The sequence below is a fragment of the Bos grunniens genome, chromosome 27 (genome assembly GCF_055505025.1).
Source record: "Bos grunniens cultivar Pamir isolate PY7600 chromosome 27, Bosgru_T2T1.0, whole genome shotgun sequence".
NCBI lineage: Eukaryota > Metazoa > Chordata > Mammalia > Artiodactyla > Bovidae > Bos > Bos grunniens.
The window spans coordinates 29,628,585-29,652,837 of NC_141191.1; the positions used below are offsets into that span (position 1 = coordinate 29,628,585).

A 24,253-nucleotide genomic window follows, 5' to 3' on the forward strand; every position below is an offset into this window, starting at 1 on the left:
TGGGGCAGGAAGATACCCTGGAAAAGGGAATGGCAACCCACTCCAGTATTCTTGCCTGAGAATCCCATGGACAGAGGAGTCTGGTGGGATGCAGTCCATGGGGTTGCAAAGAGTCAGACACAACTGAGCAACTGACAGTAATACCGACACTAAATAATATGTTCACATATAATTGGTATTTATATAAATATAGTAATAAGTTTGATATATAATTAATAGAATCTCTGAAAGGAGTGAAGGCAAAATGTACTCTCTTCTTGAATTGCAGTATACTGATACTTTGGCTGCTGCTGCTACTGCTGCTAAGTCGCTTCAGTTGTTCTGACTCTGTGCAACCCCAGAGACGGCAGCCTACCAGGCTCCCCTGTCCCTGGGATTCTCCAGGCAAGAACACTGGAGTGAGTTGCCATTTCCTTCTCCAATGCATAAAAGTGAAAAGGGAAAGTGAAGTCGCTCAGTTGTGTCTGACTCTTCGCGACCCCATGGACTGCAGCCTACCAGGCTCCTCCATCCATAGGATTTTCCAGGCAAGAGTACTGGAGTGGGGTACCGTTGCCTTCTCTGATACTTTGGCTGAGTATAGAGTTTTAGGCTGTAAAGAGTTTTTCTTTCAAGCATTGTTCATGCTGAAGAGAACTCAGGTACCAGACTAAGTCTAAGGTCTGTTTTTCCCTAAAAAACTTTTAGTATTATCTCAGTATTTTAAGTACTTATATGTTTTCAGTGGCATACTTGAGGCTCTTTTTGAACTTATGATATTCATTCAGTGAGGCTTGTTGATGCCTGGCTTCCTTCAGCTAAGGAATCCTCACTTCTCTCATTTCTGTAATAATTGCTGTCTGCCACCTTTCTGTGGCTCCTTATACTTGGATAGTAGATCCTCCAGAGGTGTCCTTTCTCATACTTTTTGTCTTTATTCATTAGTCCATATCTGTAAGAGCCTCTTGGCTGTTTCTTTTAGTCTTTCTACAGTATTTTATTTCAGTGAGCATGGTTTAGTTTCTAAGTATGCTTTCTTGTTCTCTATTTTAATTATTCTCTTTAGAAAACTTCTGTTTTTGCTTTTTAGTTGTAATAGCTTTTCCTCTGCCTAAGTTTATCAGATATTTCCCCCTACCCCACCAGCCATTTTTTACATTATCTCTGTTTTCCAGCCTGCCTATTTGAGTATTTATCTATAATGTTGCTGGATTGCCTGATAAAGTGGTGTGCTTGATTGTTTGGTTAATAAAGGAAAAAACAACTGACTATTGTGGCTTTCTTTTATTTTTTTAGAACTGTTTATTCTTAAAATTCCTATCTGAGTAGAAATTCTGGGATTAAAAGACATAAGAAAGTGTGATCAGGTATCACATTTGGGTAAAGAGGTACGATTTGGCATCAGTGGATCTCCACCACTCTTATGAGATCTCTTATGAGAACGAGAGGATTGTTATTCTCAGATGCGGAAATCTAACTAAAACTTTGTCTTTCTCCTGGGAGTTTGTTTAGTTATTTTAGAGATGCACTATCAATTTTTATCTTATTTTGGATCTTGATTTTGAATTAATATTAGTACTTAACTAGTAGTAATAGTTGCTTTAGTCATGTTGGTAGTATTTTATTATTTGCTTGGGGGTGAATCCAGCTCTTTGCTGGGCTCCAGAATGGAGAAGATGTACTGAGGAAGAGAACAGTGTATGTAGCTGTTTCAAATACAGAACTTGTGTTGGGTTCTGTTTTCAGTCACACTTTCGAATCTTGCACTCCACTGAGATTCCTGCACAGATGCCCCACCCACTCTGCAGTCCCCTTAGAGCATGTTTTGGATGGTGACTTCCCCTGCCTGTTCTTAATAACAGTCCCTTGTCCTCTTCTGTCTGCATCACCATCGTCTCAGTGCCCACTCTTCTTTGCTCTTACCTATTTTCTCCTTTTTATCCTACTATGTTGCATAAGTAGTATGTCCACATATAACTGATACTTATATAAACGTATTTGTAAGTGTAATATATGAATGTTTAATAGAATCTCTGAAAAGAGGGGAGGCAAATTGTACTGTCTTCGTCAATTCCAGTAATTGCATATCTAAAGTATCACTAAATCTTTTCTATCTAATCATATACGAGTAGATGGATTCTGAATCTTTTCACTGTGGTTTGCTTTTGGTTTTCCTTTTCGGGGGGATTATTTTAGGATTTAAAATTCTTTAAAGCATAAGACCTACGGCCAATTATTCACATACTTACCTTGGATGTATTACTTCTGGGTGTGCAATACACTCCTGATATCTGAAATTTCTCTTGCCACAAATACCTGTTTTTCAATAGTATAACATTTTGTGATCACATTTATTTCTGAACTTCCTTTACTCATGTAATATGTACACATTTCCCCCCAAGAACAACAACCACAGACAATTTGACTTGATCCCTTTTCCTATGATCTGTAAAAATAGGACTTAACCCTTACGCTGGTTTGGCACATTCAGTGTTGTATAGCATATACAACACCCTTCCAGGAGTGAGGTTTTAAAGTGAGGCCTGTAGGTCTCCATAAACTAAAGCACTCTGAGGCTCCCAGTCATCTACTATTCACTTCATTTTTTTCGCTCCTCTTACAACTAGGAAATCACATTTCAGCGCCTTTGATCTTGGTGAATGCACACAGCTAGGCAGGAAATGGGAAGAGGCATTAGTGAGTAGCTGTTGGCCAGCGAGCTTTTGGAAGTCTTGCTCTGTGGAATTCTGGAGGTACAGAAAATGCCTCTGTCACCTCTGTGAAATATGTGGTGTCATATTAAAATGTAAGTCATGGGGAGAAATCATAAAAATAAAATCTAGCCAAAACAGAAGCAGGAGGAGGTTCCAGAAGACAGAGCAGAGTTTCCAAGAATGAAATTACATGACAGACAGGAGTACCCAAGAGGATGTTGAAATTCAGAAAGCCTCTTCTCCAGGTATGGTGTGTAACAAATCTCCTCAGTGTATGCACTTTGGAAGCATGTCAATTGGAAGAAGAGCATGTGATAGTGGACAGTTTAATTCTGTTTGGCTCAGTGACCTTTTAAAAGGGAAGGGTCCTCTCTGAGATATTTCCAGTCCGCTCATGCGCCTGCCATTGAATTTGCATGGCAGAAGGTATGTGCATCACAGCAAAGCTTGCCTCAGAGCAGAGCCTGCCTAATTGTCCAAAAAATGGTGCTTTTGGGGTATTGTTCCAGTGCAATAGAAGAGCTCTCCCCTGGGCTTGTCTTGCTACTGAGTGGTTGGACCTGTGAAGTTTTGAAAAGTGTATTAAGAAATAGACCTGCAGACCTCAAATTTGGAAGGAAGTAGTTTTGTCTAGTTTTATACAAATTTGTGCATAGAGCTGCTGGAGGCTCTCCTGCTTCATACAATCTGACAGCCTCATGGAAAGTTCAATAAATGGTTATTGCCTGGATAAGTGAGGACTCTTTCTATTGAGCTCAAGAGTCCATCACTGAGAAACAAGTGCCTTTTCTTTTCCCCTATATGTCTCTCAAGTATCTATTTCCCCCTCTTCTAGCCCAGGGAAGATACATTTCATTCATCCATTTAACAAACATTTTCCTTAGGGGCCTGCCCAGGTGCACTGGTCGCCTTCCTTGCCCTTGCACTGACGTTTTTCTGACATACCTCGTTTATACTACCTTTCATGTGATTTCTTTTGGATGCCCAATTCGCTGAGGGCTGGAATCATGACTTTCTCTCCTGGCATTCCTAGCACCTGGCAGAGCCCAGCTCATAGTGATCGGTCAGTAAAAGTGTGTTGAATATATGATTGCCAAATGAAATAGAAGCTCTGACTAGAGATGTCTATAAATATCAATTCATTGACTAATATATCATACATACATACATATGACATACATATCAGATGTATCAGGGTGTGGAGTTGGGGTTCAAACCCTAATCACTTCACTCCAGAGTCTATGCTCTTAACACTGTTCTAGACTGCCTCTGTGTAAACGAATATCATGGTGTGATAAGTGTTTATAGCCACTGGTGTGGGAGAAAGAACACTGGCTTATAAAGTGTGTTCAGAAACTTGCTCATGTATGCAGTATGGAAAAAGTCATTTCTGATTTCTGAAACTCAGTTTGCTCATTTCTAAAATGAGAAAGTTATACTGGATGTTCTTATAAAATTCATGACAGCTCTAGAATGCTCTAATGATGTATCTAGTGGTACATATTAGAATGTAGACTCGTGTGCTCTAATAGATGAGAGGAAAAAAAGCCAGGCAAGACATGAGTCAAGAAGATACAAGAGATGTTTTGGCAGTGATGGGGACAGATTTAAACACTTTGAACGATGGACAAAGCTTATATAAATGAAGAGGCAGAATGAAAAACAGCTTTGGGCAGAGGTGGACAAAGGATTGGGACTTCCTGGGCGGCACTAGTGGTAAAGAATCCGCCTGCAATGCAGGAGACACAGGAGAGGTGTGTGTTTGATCCCTAGCTCAGGAAGATCCCTGGAGGAGGGCATGGCAACCCACTCCAGTATTCTTGCCTGCATAATTCCATGGACAGAGAAGCTTGGTGGGCTACAGTCTATGGGGTTTCAAATATGACTGAAGTGACTTAGCAAGCACACACGCAGGCAAAGAATCTAAAGACGGCTGGTACTCACTTTAGAAACAGAAACTCTGAAAGTTAAGTCAATTTCCAGAGGACAGAAACTGGGCGTTTCTGTCTCTTAAGTTTTATGAGTTGGTACATAGTGTGGAAGCACATGGACTGGAAATAGCAGTACCACTATATAAAAATTTACACGTGTGACAAGGAATGATACTGATCATGGATGTACTGAAAACTATCCTCAGACTCATTTAAATATTTTTAAATATTAACTACTTATTTTAAATTATTTGAGAAATTAAATACATATTTTGAAAGATAAATATTCCTAAATAGTATGAGTGACTGTTTTTGTTGAATTAGTGACTTTGTTTTTATCTATCCAAATTGTTTGTTTTTGTCTATCCTGAAAATTAGGGAAACAATGAGTAAGTGTGATTGGGCACTATTTTTTAACCTGTATCAGCCACTGAAAGGCTAAAGTCCAGTCTTAGTCTACATGCAACACATTTTCATTAATTTGGGTGAAGAATAAGTGAAAAGCATGATTTTTTTGAAAAGCTATGATTTTTAAACATAATTTTGTTATTTTTCATTTTGGTGAAGAATAAATGGAAAGCATGATTTTTTTGAAAGGCATGATTTTTAAAAATAATTTTGTTATTTTTCATTTTATTCTAACAGTTAAAAAACATTAAAGATTTTAGTTGATAGACATTACAAAAATCCCAAAGCAAGGACAATTTACAGTGCATTTGTTTAATTGTTTTATTTTGTTTAGGGAATCATAATATTCCAGAAAAGTAAAGATAAACTGAGTTTCTAAGCAAAAAAGCAAATAGTATGACATATGTAATCACTTAAACCAGGCTAAACATATGCATTCACTCCAATAAATTGTTGCTTCTCATAGACTCCTAGATTATGTATTCTAGAAAAATTTGATTTGTGCTTAACATGTGAATTATATATAAATAAGTATTTTTTAAAGTATTCATTTTTAAATTTTTGGCTGCGCCTGTCTTCATTGCTGTGCACAGGCTTTCTCAGTTGTTCAGGGTGACAGCTACTCCCCAGTTGCGGTGCGTGGGCTTCTCATTGGGGGCTTCTCTTGTTCTGAGCATGCGTTCTAGAGCGCAGGCTGAGTGTTTGTGGTGCACGGGCTTAGTTGCTCCATGGCGTGTGGGATCTTCCTGGACCAGGGATCGAACCTGTGTCCCCTGCATTGGTCGGTGAATTCTCAATCACTAGACCACCAGGAAAATCCCCTAAATAGATTTTTCTGATGTCTAAATAAACTGCTCTCCTGGAATTATACTTACGTTATTTGCATTTTACCACTCAGAGAGGTTCATAGTGAATAGTACATCCTGATGGCAACTACAAAAATCTTGGTTCAAGTTTTGCCTTACTACTTGTTTCTTGTGTTACTTTCAGAAAGTTGCTCAACTTTTCTGATGCTTAGTTTCCTAACATGGTAAAAAGAAATTGTTAATGACATTTGCTTTCCAATTTGTTGTGAAGAAAACAGGTGAAGGTTATACACATATGGTTTGTGTGTTGTATAGTAGGTGCTCAATGAAAGTTGAAAGTGGAGAGTGAAAACATTGGCTTAAAGCTCAACATTCAGAAAACAAAGATCATGGCATCCGGTCCCATCACTTCATGGGAAATAGATGGGGAAACAGTGGAAACAGTGTCAGACTTTATTTTTTGGGGCTCCAAAATCACTGCAGATGGTGACTGCAGCCATGAAATTAAAAGACGCTTACTCCTTGGAAGGAAAGTTATAACCAACCTAGATAGCATATAGAAAAGCAGAGACATTACTTTGCCAACAAAGGTCCATTTAGTCAAGGCTATGGTTTTTCCTGTGGTCATGTATGGATGTGAGAGTTGGACTGTGAAGAAAGCTGAACGCCTAAGAATTGATGCCTTTGAACTGTGGTGTTGGAGAAGACTCTTGAGAGTCCCTTGGACTGCAGGGAGATCCAACCAGTCCATTCTGAAGGGGATCAGCCCTGGGATTTCTTTGGAAGAAATGATGCTAAAGCTGAAATTCCAGTACTTTGGCCACCTCATGCAAAGAGTTGACTCATTGGAAAAGACTCTGATGCTGGGAGGGATTGGGGGCAGGAGGAGAAGGGGACGACAGAGGAGGAGATGGCTGGATGGCATCACTGACTCGATGGATGTGAGTCTGGGTGAACTCCGGGAGTTGGTGATGGACAGGGAGGCCTGGCGTGCTGCGATTCATGGGGTCATAAAGAGTTGGACACGACTGAGTGACTGAACTCAACTGAACTGAATAAATTCATTGACTAGGTGCTCAATAAATTACTTATGAATCACTAAATTAAATGGAAATATAAGTCTGTTCTGGTTTAAAGCATCTTCAACTCCATGCATTAATGCATTTAAGTGACAAAGCAGTAGAACATATTGCAAATAACAGGGGTGCCAGAACTTGGGTTCTAAAGCTATTAAATAGTTGTGTGATCCTAGTAGGCCAATCAAATGTGTGTGGAAAAATGATCAAAAATTGTTGATCAATAGTTGATTAAAAATATTGAACTATAATTATATAATGTGATGTGCTTCAATGATTCCCACTCTTTGGACTTTGAAGTTTCTGAAAATGGTCTCTGAATCTATATGTACATATATTATTTTGTCAATCAGCAGATATTAAAGTGTATTTGTTCTCAGTAAAATTATTACTATTAAAAAGGGACATATGGTCTGATACAAAAAAAAAAAAAAGTGAGCATGAATTACCTATGCTGGGCCTCTGAGATCAACTAAAATCGCTCATCTCCATTTTTCATTTTCACTGAGATTTGTCCTGTGAGGTTCAGCAATCCTTGGCCAAAACTCAGCTCCGTAGTACATGATTGGAATAGACTGGTGTCAGTTCTGCCCTTATGAAAGAATGGCTTTCTAGAATACATGTTCTTTTAATTATGCCAGTGTATCCTTTCTTGTCTGCCCCTTGGGTTGCCATCATTTTCTCTAGTAATGTCCTGATTTGCAGATCAGTGCCCCACGTGGATGAGTTCTGTTTCGGCTACCCATCCCATGTAGTACTTTGATTAATCTTAAAATTCTTCTATTTTTCAGTGGAAAGAAATAAACCACATTTCTGGAAAATGAGGAAAGTATATGAAAAATGTTGTGAACCCTGTACTGACTTTAGATTAAAGGAAGCGAATTTGAGCCAATTTGATTGAGATACCTGTGTACTTGTGTACTTTGAATTTCTTCAGAAATTGCCGGTGTGTTCAAGATGCCATATGGCGGGTGGAGGCTTCCTGTCTTACCACTCAAGGGTTCATCATGCTGAGAACTCAGCAGTCAGTTTATGCCCCTCATGGGACCTACATGACCTTGTGATGTGCATGAATCTCTCTGGGTCTGCTTTCTGGAGAACACCTGTCACTGAGTTGTGTGTGAGAAAAGAGAGGTCTTTGGTGTACTTTACCAGTTTTGGAAGGTACTTGATGAAGTAGTCATCCCTTTTGTCTCTCATCACTTGATTGCCTGCCATTCTAAATGATTCCTTCCAATTATTCTTTAGATCTCACTAAAAGAATTCTGCTGGTCGTTCATTCTGGTTCTGTCTCTGTATTTAACACAGACACAGTCCTCATTACTTTCATCAAAGTCATTTGATAATCTCTTTAATGGGAAATCCCTGATTACAGTTGCATTCTTTTGGCAACCCTCAGGGGTTGAAATTGCTCTAATTTTTTTGGTTCTGTGCATTAGGCTGAGATGAAATCCCTTGAGGACAATCTCTTCCTTATTGAATTCTTGGGGAAGAAAAGACTATGTGTGAGCAAGTTGGGGAAATGTGCAACATTAAATGTAGTGGAAGCTGTGCCTTTTGCATCTTTTAATAGACCATTGTAAAAATGTAAATGTTCTTTAATTAGTTTTACTTGTTAAATTCATATTTCTTCCAAATGTAATTCAAGGCTGAGATCATCCAAAAGATGGCCAGATTTACACTGATTACCCTGGCAGCTCAGATGGCAAAGAATCTGCCTGTAATGCAGGAGACTTGAGTTTGATCCCTGGGTCATGAAGATCCCCTGGAGAAAGGAATGGCAACCCACTCCAGTATTCTTGCCTGGAGAATTCCATGGACACGGGAGTCTGGTGGGTTATAGTCCGTGGAGTCACAAAGAGTTGGACACGACTGAGTGACTGACAATTTCACTTTCACCATCACAATGTATTCATTTGATTAAGGGCATCAGAGGTGAAAATGGAATTACGTAGGGTTCATCACATATCACCAAGGTCTGCAGTGGTAATATAGAACACAGAGGAAGAAGCTTCAGAACACAGCTGAGCAAACCCATCTGGAAAGAAACCTCAATCAAAATAATGCTCATTGGAAGGAAAATATTTTCAAAGATCAAACTGTTAGGGGGGCCAGTGCTTGATGGAAGGATCCCACATTACTTATCATTAGTAATTGGTAATTGGACAGTTTAATGTATTGTTAAAACCTGTGTGAATGAAAAGGGGAAATCTTAACAATTATCCTGTGACAACAGGCTTTAAACTAAGGCTCTCCCCGGAAAGCCAGGATGGACGATATACCTGGTAATAGTCCAGTTCCTATACATCTGCACTCTTAAGCACACAAAAGACATCTTGTAATGAAAGAAACAGTCAACTAAGAAAAATAGTACTCAAACTTTCAACAAAGCTGGGAAAGACTTGTTTGGCCAAGATGGGAGAGAAATTCTAGATGTGTTGAAAGTTGTGCACTGAGTAGCAGAGAGTGTATCTCAAACTGCTCCTCCCGTCCTGCGTTTACAGGTTTGTGGTTTTGTCTAGTCTCTATGTCATGTCTGACTCTACCTCCCCACGGACTGCAGCACTCCAGGCTCCTCTGTCGTCCACTCTCTCCTGGAGTTTGCTCATATCCATGTCCATTGAGTCAGTGACACTCTCTAACCATCTGTCCTCTGCCAACCCCTTCTCCTTTTGTCTTCAATCTTTCCCAGCATCAGGGATTTTTTTTCCCCAAAGACTTAGGTTTCATCTGTCAAAACGACTTGTCCCCGAGACTGTGATTTAATGAGTGATACTAGCTGGCAGTCACCCTAAGTATGCCTTAGTTGATGACTCTAAATCCTGACAGCTCTGCCATTGTTCAGCTGTCTTAGAAGGAAGGGTTTGATTACCAGCATAGAGTGCTTTCCAGTCTCATGAACTATTTTTTTTTTAACTTATTGCCAAAGTCTGTAATTAGTAGGGTGGTAAGAAATAGCTTATTAACTAAGACATGTGTAGATTACCATTGCTGCTGCTAAGTTGCTTCAGTCGTGTCTGACTCTGTGCGAGTCTATAGACGGCAGCCCACCAGGCTCCCCCGTCCCTGGGATTCTCCAGGCAAGAACACTGGAGTGGGTTGCCATTTCCTTCTCCAATGCAGGAAAGTGAAAAGTGAAAGGGAAGCTGCTCAGTCCTGTCGGACTCTTAGCAACCCCATGGACTGCAGCCCACCAGGCTCCTCCATCCATGGGATTTTCTAGGCAAGACTACTGGAGTAGGGTGCCATGGGGAAAATGATTTCCTAGGACCAGATTGGTGGTGGTGGTTTAGTTGCTAAGTTGTGTCCAACTCTTGCGACCTCATGGACTGTAGCCTACCAGGCTCCTCAGTCCATAGGATTTTCCAGGCAAGAATACTGGAATGGGTTGCTTTTTCCTTTTCCAGGAGGTCTTCCTGACCCAGGCATCGAGCCCAGGTCTCCTGCACTGCAGGTAGATTCTTTACTGACTGAGCTATCAGGGAAGCCCAGGTCCAGATTGATCTAAGCTAAACCTTTTGGAAACTGCCTCAGCCAGTTAAAAGAAAGAGATCACAGACTTCTAAGATCCCTGTCAGCATCTTTTATCTGCTTTTGACAGCTCTTAAACCAGCAGTGTAAGAACTTCAAGTGAACAAAACATAAGTTTACAATTTTATGGACCTATTAAATGAGGGCCCTATATTATGTGTGCATTCTAAGTATAGACATTGATTTCATAGCAGTATAATTGATGGTATTCAAAAGTGGGGGAAAAAATTGGCGTGGGAAGCAGTAAAAATGTTCAAGACTCAACCAAAATTGAAAAAAAAAAAAAAAGAAATCAGGATACCTGAGTTTTAATTTTAGTTCTTCTTTTGATTTGGTTTACAAATATATGGAATTTAATATTTCTTGCCTTAAAAATAAATCAATGAAAATGCTCATGATGGTGTCTTGGCTGCTTCTAACCCTGCAGAGAGATTGCCATAGAGAAAAGTGCTTAGATGCAGGGGTGGGGAGAGGATGGAGACTGTGGAGCCACATATATGTATGTAAAATGACCCTGAAAATGAACTTCAACTCGGGAACAGATTGGCAGGCATTTGACTCCTCACACACTAAGGAGATCCTCTCCTCCACACGCATTGGGTTGGGATGGTCTCATTTGCTAAAGAGATTCATCTTCCAAAAATATTAACTATGTTTTGTGTATTTTTTATCAAAGATTACTGAGGAAATGTGGAAATTCATTTGTCTATTGGTTATTTGGATTTAAAAAAGAGAAAAAAAATCATCTTTTTCATCCCATCAAGACTTAGTTTGATACATTTTGCAGGAACTTTTAAAGATGATAAGACCTGGATGTATTTCTCTATGTGTGTGCAAATATTTTACATTGGTTTAAATGGTTTAATTTATATTTGATTATTTTAAATTACATTAACATTAGACATGACCCTCTCAAGTTATCTTATGGAAGACTCTATTTCAAAGATCTCCATGACTCTGTCTGGTGCTGGCAGCCTCCCTTATCAGTGCAGTGTTAATATCTTGGTCAATTGCGTGGATCTACTTTTTAAATTAGCCAGTTCCTTCTGTGCCATTAACTAGGAAACTCAAAACACTTGAGGGCATTTCATTATTATTTAACATTCCTAATATGACAGTGAAAGTGTGGGGAGCTGGGTGAAGAAGTCAGCTGAGGTTTTCTTGTATGATAACCATTCTTGAAAACCTGGTGCAGTGAGAGCTCATTCCTTAGCAGGTGCAAGGGTGTTTGGGGGAAGCAGCTGTTGAATTCGGAGAAGGCAATGGCACCCCACTCCAGTACTCTTGCCTGGAAAATTCATGAATGGAGGAGCCTGGTAGGCTGCAATCCATGGGGTCACTAAGAGTCGGACACGACTGAGCGACTTCACTTTCACTTTTTACTTTCATGCATTGGAGAAGGAAATGGCAACCCACTCCAGTATTCTTGCCTGGAGAATCCAAGGGACAGAGGAGCCTAATGGGCTGCTGTCTATGGGGTTGCACATAACTGAAGCAACTTAGCAGCAGCAGCAGCAGCAGCTGTTGGATTGGTTGAGCACATGGGCTCTGTAGTCAAATAAACCTGGATTTGAATCTCAGCTCTGTTGTTTACAAGTTGCACTGTTTACCGTTACTGAACCTTTCAGATCTCTATGTCCTTAATACATTAGCAACCATTTTATTTTATTATATAATTTCATATCCAAGGCAGTTAGGTAATGGCAGGTCTATAAGGGTAATGTTCTTTAAGAGTTCAAATTTAAATTTCTTCAGGCCCAGTATGCTTAATGATAAATGAGTGAATGTTTAAAAAAAAAAAAAATGTTGTGCTGATTTCTGAAAAACAAGCCAGTTCGGTGATGACCATGATGACGTTAATTGGTGCAGCTTCTCTATAGCTCTACCCTCTTCATTTACTACCATTTCAAGTCTTTTGCTTAAGTTTTTCTAGACCTTGCTCATTTTTCTTGCTAACATCTGTTGCTGTGTAAGGGGAAATTTTGAATGAACAGATAAAATCTTCCTACTAGCTACTGTCCTAAATATAGTCTCTGACATCAGGTCTGGCCAGAGAGATAGCCGAGGTTATTTTTAGGAAGTCAGCACATAAGGAAATTAGGTAATAGTAAGAAACTCCTGGTTTCTATCTCTGTACGTAACCCATTATGAGACACACGCATCTACACCAGTATCTTGTTTTCCTGCCCCTTGGGTATTCCGAGTCACTCCCTATCTTGTCTTTAGAACATTAAGCAGAAACTTGAGACAGGAGGTAGCAAATGCAACCTTTGCATTTGATCTTGTGATTTTTTCTGTGCAGAGCTTCATAGAATTTCATTTCCGGTTAATAAGGGGGAAATTGGAACTGAGGAGAAAGCTTAGGCTCTGCCAAAATATACCAAGGGTTACTAAGTTCAAATGTAGAAAATAGAAAATGGGAATGAAAATGGAAAAGTCCTGGCAGATGGCTGTGTAGCAGTCTTTCCTTAAAAACGGAATGGCGCCCAGCGCTTAATGGTACAATGTCTTATCACAGAATTATAACAAAATTGCTCTGTTTATGCGTCTTTCTTTTCTAAAGCCTGAGTGTCTGACAGCCAGATGATACATCTAGTACCATCCTCACTTTACAGAGTGGAAAGATGAGACAGAAAACTATCACTACCCTGCCAGGAAAACGTTTCTAAGCATTTAATAACAGCCATTTAGGCTGCATCTGTGCAATTCCACGCGTAAGTATGAATGTCAAAAGTGTATTGAATGTTCCAGGTGTTTCAGATACACAGTTGGTTTATTTTTGTATAAATAATACATTCAGGTAATTGAGGTATAAAATTTTTATTTGGAGTTTTATCAGCATGCTGGCAATCATAGATTAAAACGATTTCCCTTTTTCAAAATGATACACATGAACTTACAAAGCAAAAAGAGACTCACAGACTTAAAGAGTGAGCTTATGTTTGCCAGGGGAAGGAGGAGGCTAAGAGATAGTTAGGGAGTTTGGGAATGACATGTACACACTGTTTTTAGAATGGATAACCAGCAAGGATCAGTATAGTGCAAAGAACTCCCTCAATGTTTTGTGGTATCCTGGAAGGGAGAGGAGTTTGGGGGAGAATGGATATATGTAAAGGTATGGCTGAATCCCTTAGCTGTTCACTGGAAACTATCACTTCATTATTAATTGGCTCTATCCCAATACAGAATAAAATGTTCAAAAAATAATAACTGCCACCTCAAGAAAAGGTTTTCCTTTTTTTTATGTCCTACCTATTTCATTTGTCAGGTTCTTTTAAATATTATTAGTCATATATTTATTTATTTTAGCACCTTTTTAGTAAATAGTACTTTATCCAGAATCAGAATGAATGACTTATTTGATATTGGATATTATTAACAAAAAATTTTCCTATACTGCACAAAACTCACTAGACAAAGGCATCTTCCAGAAAGTTAACTCTGGTCACTAACCTCAGTGGCAACCACCAAAACAGTTATTGGTGTAATTCTCCAAACAGGTATTATACTAGGCAAGGGATGATTACTATACCTTAATACTTTCTGTGATGGCCACTCAGGGTCGTCAGTGGGTGTGCATGCTTCATTCCAAAGCACAGACTCTTCTACATCTACTTTTGAGTTTTGTCTTCTCTCCAACAGTCAGCTGTTACCTCTTATTGCTATAATAGCTCCCAGTAACAATTCCTATAGGCTTCAAACCTGATAGGAATAGGAAAGTTAGATAATCAAGCTTAATAATTAGTGCGGGGGCTTGAATCTCATGCTTAAGTAGTGGTTTAAAAAGAATCCATGGGACTGTAATTGCAGACTATAGGATATGGTTTTAATAAAGTAGACCCACAAAATCTGTTCAGATTCTCCTTTCTGTCCAGAGATGGAACCATGTTCCCGAAGCCCTCCCAGCACTGAGTTTATTGCTGAAACTTGCCAGGACAGTGGGTGTGGGTCCCCAGGAGGCATGTCTGGCAGTTCTTAGTATCCAGCTTGTTGATTTGCCCTGTTCCTTTCCTCTGTTCTGCTTATTGTGACGTTAAAAGTAACTCAGGCCATTTCATTCTCAGTCGGTGTCACTATTGCAAATTCACGATGAAATTGGCCATGTGGAGAAAAGGATAAGTGCGGTAGATTTCTTTCATTGTAGCCATATTTGTTAATTACTGGGTGGGGTTTAGGAAGAATTTATGCACTATTTATGAACAAATTATTGATTATTCCTTCCAATTCATATGGACAATCTAGAGGTAGAACAGCTTTAATTTTAAAAATGCTTGAAAGACATATAGTAGTTAAAACAAAATCTCTGGATAAGATGACCTAAATTCAAATCTTAAATATACTATTCTTTGTTATGTACTTTTTGGCAAGTTGCCTCATTCTCCTCATGCAAAATAGGGATGATGATAGGAGTTGCTTATGGGTTGTTATTGTGAGTAAGTTAAATGAGTTACTATGTGTAATATGCTGGAACAGCAACAGGGCTGGGGTAAGCTCCATGTTAAGTGTTAGCCCTTAAATAAAATGAGAACTTTTGTAGAGATACTCCATAAAGACAACATACTCCAACATAACACACAACATAACATTTAGCTTTTTAAAAAAAATTAATTTTGTTGTTGTTGCAATGCATGAGCTTTTCTAGCTGTAGCGCATGCGCTCTGGAGTGCATGGGTTCAGTAGTTGTAGTCCACAGGCTTAGTTGCCTCATCGGCATGTAGGATCTTAGTTCCATTACAAGAGGTCAAACCTACGCTCCCTGCATTGGAAGGCAGATTGTTAACCACCAGACAGACCTCCAAGGAAGCCCCTATCTGAAGCTTTTAAGCCCCTAAAGATATCAGCCCCAAACTCCTCCATGACCTACCATACTAATAGTAAGCAAATGAAGAAGATACTACTCATGTTATAATAATAAGAAGAAATCAGATGTGTATAAGGCAAACAGGATATAATCTAGAACCCAGGGCTTTTGAACTTATTCCGGTTTCTTCTCATAATAATCACATTGTGGCCTTACTTAAATAAAATTAACTCTTTAAAATCATTAACCACTGCAAGCATAAATATTAATATCCACTTACTTGTGTTTCCAAATTGCTGAGTCTACTTGTAGCATTACTTGAGCATTGCACAAATATTATTGGAGGAGATAATCCTCAAAAAGCTACCGTTGTCTTCTTTTTTCCTCTTTCTTTCCAGTGGGAAAGTATATGCTTTGAAGTATATGCTTCCCTGTTGTTCTATATAGTTTTTCCCTCTCTTCTTTTATGCCCACATGTCTTAGGAACTCCTTTATAGAATCAGGTGAAGATTACCATTAATATGATCTGTTTACCATTAACATTACCCAAATTGTCGTGATTTACTCTTCTCAGACTTATCATGACCCATGTAGTTTTAGGAAACATTCTAGACCCTGCAGAGTTTGTAGCCCTGATTAGAAATGGAGCAGATCTGTTCAGGCTTTGATTTTGTTTTGTCTGTGTGATCTGTTATGTGTGCATGGTTCCTATGTTTAAGTCAACCGAAATGTGTTTAATACTCTTAAATGATTGGAAATTTATTGTTAAATATTAAAAAATAGTCTGAGATATCTCAGGACTATTATTCTGTAATCCCATGCACAGAGGAGCCTGGAGGGCTATAGTCCATGGGGTTGCACAGGGTCAGATACAATTGAGCGACTAACCAACCAACCAACCAACCAATATTGTAGATAGAGTGTTTTTGTTCAGTTGTTTGTTTGAAAGAGGTTTAGGACAAAAGTGAATCATATAGATAAATATTTTAGGAACAGCTAAGTGGAAGAAAGTTCACCTGTATCTTATACCAAATTATTATGACAGAAAATCCTAACATTGACTTACAAAAACATAATGCTGGGCCATGTTTAAAAAGTTGCCAATGAAAAGGACTGCCTATATTGATGACATAGTAAAACTCATAGAATATTAGATATAGAAAGTACTAAAGGATTTTTAAACCCTTATGTGCTTATCTTTGGTCAACAAGTAAAATAGTATTTTTCTCATACTATCATATCATAGTTCTTAGTAAATAAAGTTACAGAACCCCTCTTTTAAAAGTTTTAACCATAGCAAGCATAAATATTAATATCCACTTACTTGTGTTTCTGAATTTAGACCACAGGTGTTAACAGCACTTGAATCCAGAGTGCCTGCTATATAATAGATTCAATGTAGATTAATGGAATGAGTCGTAATCATAGGTGATTTTTACTTTCTTCTTTGTGCTTTTTAGCGTTTCTGAATTTTTATATTGATTATATGATTGTTCTGTGAGAGATTTTTTAAAAGCTGGTTAAATATGTAAAACTATAGACCTGGGCATCACATTAGTCTATTAGCTGGAACAAAAAAAAGATAAGTTTCCATCAGATACTAGGAAGTTTGAAGAACTATATACAAATGCTAAGTGGTCAGATTTCTCTAAGAAAACAATATAAGCAGTTTGATCTGGAATTAGGGGAAGCTGCATAATATGGGAATCAGTTTAGTTCAGTCGCTCAGTCGTGTCCGACTCTTTGCGGCCCCATGAATCACAGCACGCCAGGTCCCCCTGTCTGTAACCAGCTCCCGGAATTCTCTAAAACTCATGTCTATCGAGTCAGTGATGCCATGCAGCCATCTCATCCTCTGTCGTCCCCTTCTCTTCCTGCCCCCAATCCCTCCCAGCATCGGAGTCTTTTCCATTGAGTCAACTCTTCACATGAGGTGGCCAAAGTATTGGAGTTTCAGCTTTAGCATCAGTCCTTCCAATGAATACCCAGGACTGATCTCCTTTAGAATAGACTAGTTGGATCTCCTTGCTGTCCAAGGGAGTCTCAAGAGTCTTCTCCAACACCACAGTTCAAAAGCATCAATTCTTCAGTGCTCAACTTTCTTCACAATCCAACTCTCACATCCGTACATGACCACTGGAAAAACCATAGCCTTGATTAGATGGACCTTTGTTGGCAAAGTAATGTCTCTGCTTTTTAATATGCTATCTAGATTGGTCATAACTTTCCTTCCAAAGAGTAAGCGTCTTTTAATTTCATGCCTGCAATCACCACCTGCAGTGATTTTGGAGCCTAAAAAAATAAAGTCTGACACTGTTTCCACTGTTTCCCCATCTATTTCCCATGAAGTGATGGGACCCGATGCCATGATCTTCGTTTTCTGAATGTTGAGCTTTAAGCCAATGTTTTCACTCTCCTCTTTCACTTTCATCAAGAGGCTTTTTAGTTCCTCTTCACTTTCTGCCATAAGGGTGGTGTCATCTGCATATCTGAGGTTATTGATATTTCTCCTGGCAATCTTGATTCCAGCCTGTGCTTCTTCCAGCCCAGCGTTTCTCATGATGTACTCAGCATATAAGTTAAAGAAGCAGGGTGACAATATACAGCCTTGATGTACTCCTTTTCCTATTTGGAACCAGTCTGTTGTTCCACGTCCAGTTCTAACTGTTGCTTCCTGACCTGTATATAGGTTTCTCAAGAGGCAGGTCAGGTTGTCTGGTATTCCCATCTCTTTCAGAATTTTCCACAGTTTATCGTGATCCACACAGTCAAAGGCTTTGGCATAGTCAATAAATCAGAAATAGATGTTTTTCTGGAACTCTGTTGCTTTTTCCATGATCCAGCGGATGTTGGCAATTTGATATCTGGTTCCTCTGCCTTTTCTAAAACCAGCTTGAACAACTGGAAGTATGAAACCTTATAGATGAAAGACTGATTCCATCCTACTGGAGGCTAAATTCTCTCTGGCTTCACCTGAAGAGCAGTATTGGAGCTCTCCTCCAAGTCACCAAGAAGCCAGTCCAGCCCATTTCCCATATCAATTTGAGTTAACCATACAGTATAATATTTGGTGATGTTATTCTTAACTTTTTCATTTTCGTGAAAGAGAAACCATCCCCCCGCCCCGAAAAAAAATCCTCTTAAATAGGCGACAAATTAATAGGCAACAAATAAGTAGTCCAAGAGGACACATGTAGTTCACCTGTGGAAAGTGCTGACTCGAAGCTCTCCCTGTATTAATGTGATAGAACCAAATAAAATGGAACCTTCATTTTATGAATGAACATCTCTCCAGTTTGACCTTGCTGAGCTTTGTTTATTAACTTCTTTCAGTATCCATGGAAAAAAAAATCTCCGTGTCTCCTTTTTCTCAGGCCACTTTCCTGACAGATAGCACCTCTCTCTCCTTTACTTTTTTGTGAATTGCGCTTGAACTGCCCAATCCTGAGAAAATGAATGAATGACTCACCCTCTATTCAGTTGCGGATTTTCTGCAGCTGGCCAACACCGTCCTGTGAATGTGAGTTCTGTCATCAGGGTTGAATTAAGATATTAACTGGCAGTTACTCATTAATTTCCACCATGAACAATGACTTGACTCTGTCAGCCATTTCTGAAACATTTCCGCTGACATTTTTCATGCTGAATTGAACTGGACTTAAAAGCTGGGACAGGCACATGGGAGGAAGTCAGAAATACCAGTAATGCTGATGGGTGCCGTCCAACATGAACCAAGGCGAATGGATTTAACACAGAATACAGGACAAAACACACACACACACACACACACACACATGACCGATTATACTTATAACTGCGTTTCACTTTTAGGATACCCCCACGAGTATTTGTGGTTCTTATCATATTTTTTTCCTCATGTATACTTAAAATATAGAGCAGATATTATACTTATTTTTTACAGAAAATAATGGGTTAAATAGTCAATAACTGAGCAAAAGCTATGTCCAAGTTCTGCAAATTTTCACATAAATTATTCCTTTTACCTTTCACAGCCCCACCCTTTAAATTGTATTATCCCAATTTATAGATGTGAAAACTGAGACTAATTAACTTGTCTAGAGTCAGGGTGGCAGAGCCAAGACCAGAATTCAACTTTCCCTTTCTCTAATTTCACATTCTGTCCTGTACAAACATAAATATTCTTTAAAAAAATAATGAATACGTAATGGCAGGGTTTGTATCCATCAGGCACAATTTTCTGCCAGAATTACAGTGTTTACCTGAAGTAAAATATGGTCATAAACAAAGCGGAGAGTGCAGCTGGTGATTCCATCTGGGATGATTAACTGGCATATACAGTATTTTTTTCCTTCAGTTGCAAAATGAATGCAGTGAAACCTCAGGGTAGTGGGTTTATTCCCATAGGGGACAAGGTGATCTGAATGATGTACCAGGGAAATGCTTCATGTGGGAATAAAATTTCAAGGGATTCATTAAGTATCTTTTGTAATTCTTAAAATAGTGTTCAGTGTATACACTTTCCAACTTAAAAACTGTATATCACATGCATACAAACTTATACTCAAATGTATACTTGGCTTTAAAAAATAGAGTATTTGTTTTAATGAAATGTAAGCGGTATTATAAAAAATATTTATAGGGAATTGGATAAGATTCAGGGCTGAGAGGAAAACAGTGGGAAAATACCCTAAATACTAAGATAGCTGGCATTGTCTATAATAGCTGTTTAATAACTGTCAGAATATAGAGCATAAATTGAATTGCTTATCCTGCTTTTAAAGGAAAAATTTTCTCCCCTTTAGTCCAGCCTTAGTGGGGGAGAAGAAGATAAATGTTCAGTTCTCAACATGATTGTTAGTCTCACATTTGATTTTAGGATTCTACCAATGGAGAATGTCTGCAGGTGTCCTGGTTTTTGAAGGAGCGGCTTGAAGGAAAGAAGGTGGAAAAGGAGCATCCTTCACCCTCCCCTTACAGAGTGCTCAAGTGACAGACTGCAGTGTGACACAGTCATGTCACTGTGATTTATTCCTCGGCTCTTTCTAGAAGCACAGTCGCTGCGCATGTGCTCAGGTAGTGACAGTCTGATGTTGCATGCTGCATAGGAATAGTGATAGCAATAAAAATATGGTGCATGAGGATAGATTTATTTTTTTATTACGTATGTAAAAAGTAATCCGCAAAAGAAAACCTCTGTCCATCCCCAGAACTTTCAACATAACCACCTGCAGAGAGTAGATCCTTTAAAACCAAATGCAGCTGGAAAGTTCCCACGTATCATTTCCAGACTCAGAGCCTAGGAACAGGAGTGCCCAGGTGGGGTATGGTGAGTATATTAGTTAAGACTCTCCAGGGGAACAGAATTCATAGAATGTGTGAGTTTATTTAAGGAAGAAATTTATTTTAAGGAATTGGTTCATGTGATTAGGGAGGTCTTAAATCTGCACAGCGGATCAGTAGGTCATAGACCCGGAGAAGAGCTGATATTGAAGTTCAAATTCTAAAGGTCGTCTCCTGGCAGAATTCTTCTTGCTTAAGGAGATCAGTCTTGTGCTCTATTTAGGTCTCCAACCAACTAAATGATGCTCACCCACATTATAGAAGGGCAATGTGCTTTACTTAAAGTCTACCAATTTAAACTGAAGCTCATCCAAAAACACCCTCATTGACACATTTAGACTATAGGCACCATATCCCAGCCAAGTGGACACACAAAATTAACCATCACAAGTCCATCTCTAGTCAAGTTGGAACCCATTTAACCCAGTGAACTTGGCACATCTCATTTAACCATATTTAATCACAAACTATAATTACTGTCACTTTCTAAGGAACTGGAGTTTAGAACTTGACCAGAAAAATTTTGAGGAGACAGTTTGGTCCATAACATGGGAGTAGGCTTGGGCGTCTTTATTCTCATTCTTATTGGCAAAGATCATTGAGAAGAAGGGATGTTCCCTTTTATTTATTTTACCATCCTCTACATCTAGCCTTTAATGCTCCTGCCATGAGAGAATAGGATGAGAGCTGGGGCACAAAACAGGGATCGAGTCCAAACATCCTGAAAGTCAACAAGGAGGACACTCACATCAGTGGAGTAGAGATGGAAGAAGTGAACAGCTGAGATTGGTAGAAGACAGATTTGTTCTAAAATGCAAGAATGGATATCAAATACAGTAGATAGGTCATAAGATGTTTTGGGAGATATATTTCTTCCAGAAGAAGTATATTTACTGAAATCTTGGGAAAACTAATTTTATGGTGAGATACAACCAAGCCATCTTCCTTAGATTCCAGAGTCCTTTGAGCAGCTAGAGCTTGGATAAACATTGATGTCCTTGGGGATGTGGGATGCCACTGGGGAAAGAATAAAGATGTTCATAACTGTGGATTATTATCATTTGCCCAGGAGGCTCTTTGATTCTTAGTAGCATACTACTTCGACCTGAGGAATGTAGACACCCTGAGGTCTTCATGCCTCTGGCCAATCTGAATTGGAACCACAGGATATCCCTTTTACTTAAATAAGTCAAATCTGAAATTGGCTCTGAACAAGGATCTGGTGGGGATGGCAGAAGGAATCTCTCTTGAAATGAGAATATGCATGCCATTGAGAGAGACTCATCATCTACACAGAGTCCTGGTGAAGATTCCCCAGAACCTTCATTGACAGTTTGAGCTTGTCAGTGAAGACCATGCTTATGCAGAGAGGTGATGATGGCATCCTCTCTCTCCACGTCTAGGGGGTATTTTCAAGGGGGTATTTTCAACATGGTGTTCTTACTCTTACATCTTGCTCTCACAAACAAGAAGAAACTAAACTGCCACCCTAGAGTGTGCCTTTAACCATAGAGGGCAGACAGCTACATGCCGAGTATCTTTTTCCTATTCTTTGTCCCCCTTCAAGAGCACTGCAGCTGCATGACCACACACTCATCCATTTTGTTCCCTACTTCTAGTATTTGCTTGAAGATCTGATTTGAAAACAGATAGTATAAGTAAAATACCCTTGCTTCTCCAGGGATCCATTTCCCCAAATTTCACTGTTGTTCTATGTATAGTCACCTTGTCTATCATAAGATATATGTTGAGCTGTTGCATGCAAATATTATTTTGATTTTTTAAAAACTCAAACAGCATGCTTTTAGTCATCATAAGTAAATGTATATGTCCACATCACCCTATCCCTGAGTCCTCCCCCACCAAAAACTAAATAAAGGGCAAGTGAATAAATAAACAAAATTGTTCAGACTGTTGACCTTCCTGTCAACAAAGGTGACATGAATTACATGAATCTGTTTTCCAGCTGGAGACGTGGGCGCAGCCAGGAGTATGCCTACATCATTAACACCACCGAACCCACAGACTGCAAACAACAGCTGTGTAAAAGGGCCTGCCTTGGTATTTTGTGTGTTTATGAGGACTTAAAAAAATATGTACATGCACACAAAGCTGAATTAATGACACCAGATGATGGGTCGAGGATAGAAATTTTTAGGAGCAGTGGTCTTCCCCTTTTAATAAAATGAAGAAAATGTTGTTTCTGAAAGTATATTTACAGAAAATATATTTTATCCCAAATATGTTTAATACAGTATTTTCAGTACTTTATTAAAAGGGAAAGAAAAATGGAGAAAAAAGACTCTAAACTTGCAACTCTACTTCTGTTACAAATTTAAGAGACAGAGTTGGAGAGAGAGAGAGAGAGATTGTGTGTGTGTGTGTGTGTGTGTGTGTGTGTGTGTACGCTTGTGTGCTCATTTGCTCTATCAATATAGTAAATGAAATGAATGTTGGATCACCTCTGGAGTAATATGGGAAGTCTAATCTCAGATCTCAACTTTATTTCCCAGTGGGAGATTTGGACCATGAGCAGAAAGATTTGGCTTGAGGTTAGTTTTCAAGTTGCCAGAGTTTTTGCACCTTCCTAGCACCACGCTTAGACTCACTAATCTTTCTATCTTTAAGACAGCTGGATAATGAGCCATCTGCACAGTTGGAAATGGATCTGGTTTGTTCTACATTTTACAGTAGATACAGGTCAGTTACAAAACAAGGATGGGGAAATTTGAAAACATTAAATTTTATTTCATGTCATATGATACAGTATATGTGTGTTTTTTAAGAAAAGCCCACATATATTATCGCAGGTGGCTCAGTGGTAAAGAATCCGCCTGCTGATGCAGGAGACGTGGGTTTGACTCCTGGGTTGGGAAGATCCCCTGGAGAAGCAAATGGTAACCCACTCCGGTCTTCGTGCCTGAGCAATCCCATGGACAGAGGAGCCTGGTGGGCTACAGTCCATGGGGTCACAAAGAGTAGGACAGGACATGGCTTAGCGACTGAATACACATGCACATATAGTGTAATTGGATATTTAGATTGGACTCTTCTCATACAGCTCACAATAATAACAATATTTATCAAAACCTCAGCAACTTGAGAAGGAAATATTCCCCAACAAGATGACTGACACCAGTTTTCAAAGTGGTAGAGAGAAACTGAGGCATGAAATTACCCTAGGACAATAATGTTGAAATGGGACAAAATAATTGCATTATCTTTCCTCACATCTCTCTTCTGGATATTACCTTTTAGCACAGAGATAGTACTAGAGAGAAATAGACATTCTAAATCAAGACCAATGTTATAAAAAATTAGTATCATTATTACCATTACCCTTATAGAAACTAAAAATTGCATGAGTGCTCAGGATTTATACTATAATAGTCTGTTACTCAGAGAAGGCAATGGCACCCCACTCCAGTACTCTTGCCTGGAAAACCCCATGGACGGAGGAGCCTGGTAGGCTGCAGTCCATGGGGTCGCGAAGAGTCGGACACGACTGAGCGACTTCACTTTCACTTTTCATTTTCCTGCATTGGAGAAGGAAATGGCAACCCACTCCAGTGTTCTTGCCTGGAGAATCCCAGGGACGGGGGAGCCTGTTGGGCTGCCGTCTATGGGGTCGCACAGAGTCGGACACGACTGAAGCGACTTAGCAGCAGCAGCAGTCTGTTACTTA

General features: G+C 39.2%; 1 protein-coding gene and 1 long non-coding RNA gene across 10 annotated transcripts in view; both read left to right on the forward strand.

The window, feature by feature from the left end:
• The window catches only part of NRG1 (neuregulin 1), a 1,145,505-nt gene that overhangs the window by 444,973 nt on the left and 676,279 nt on the right, over positions 1-24,253 (forward strand). The window lies entirely within an intron of this gene.
• Positions 561-22,679, forward strand: LOC147343716 (uncharacterized). The gene is made up of 2 exons (XR_015156463.1): positions 561-13,159; positions 20,105-22,679. It is a non-coding gene; the product is annotated as an uncharacterized LOC147343716 (long non-coding RNA).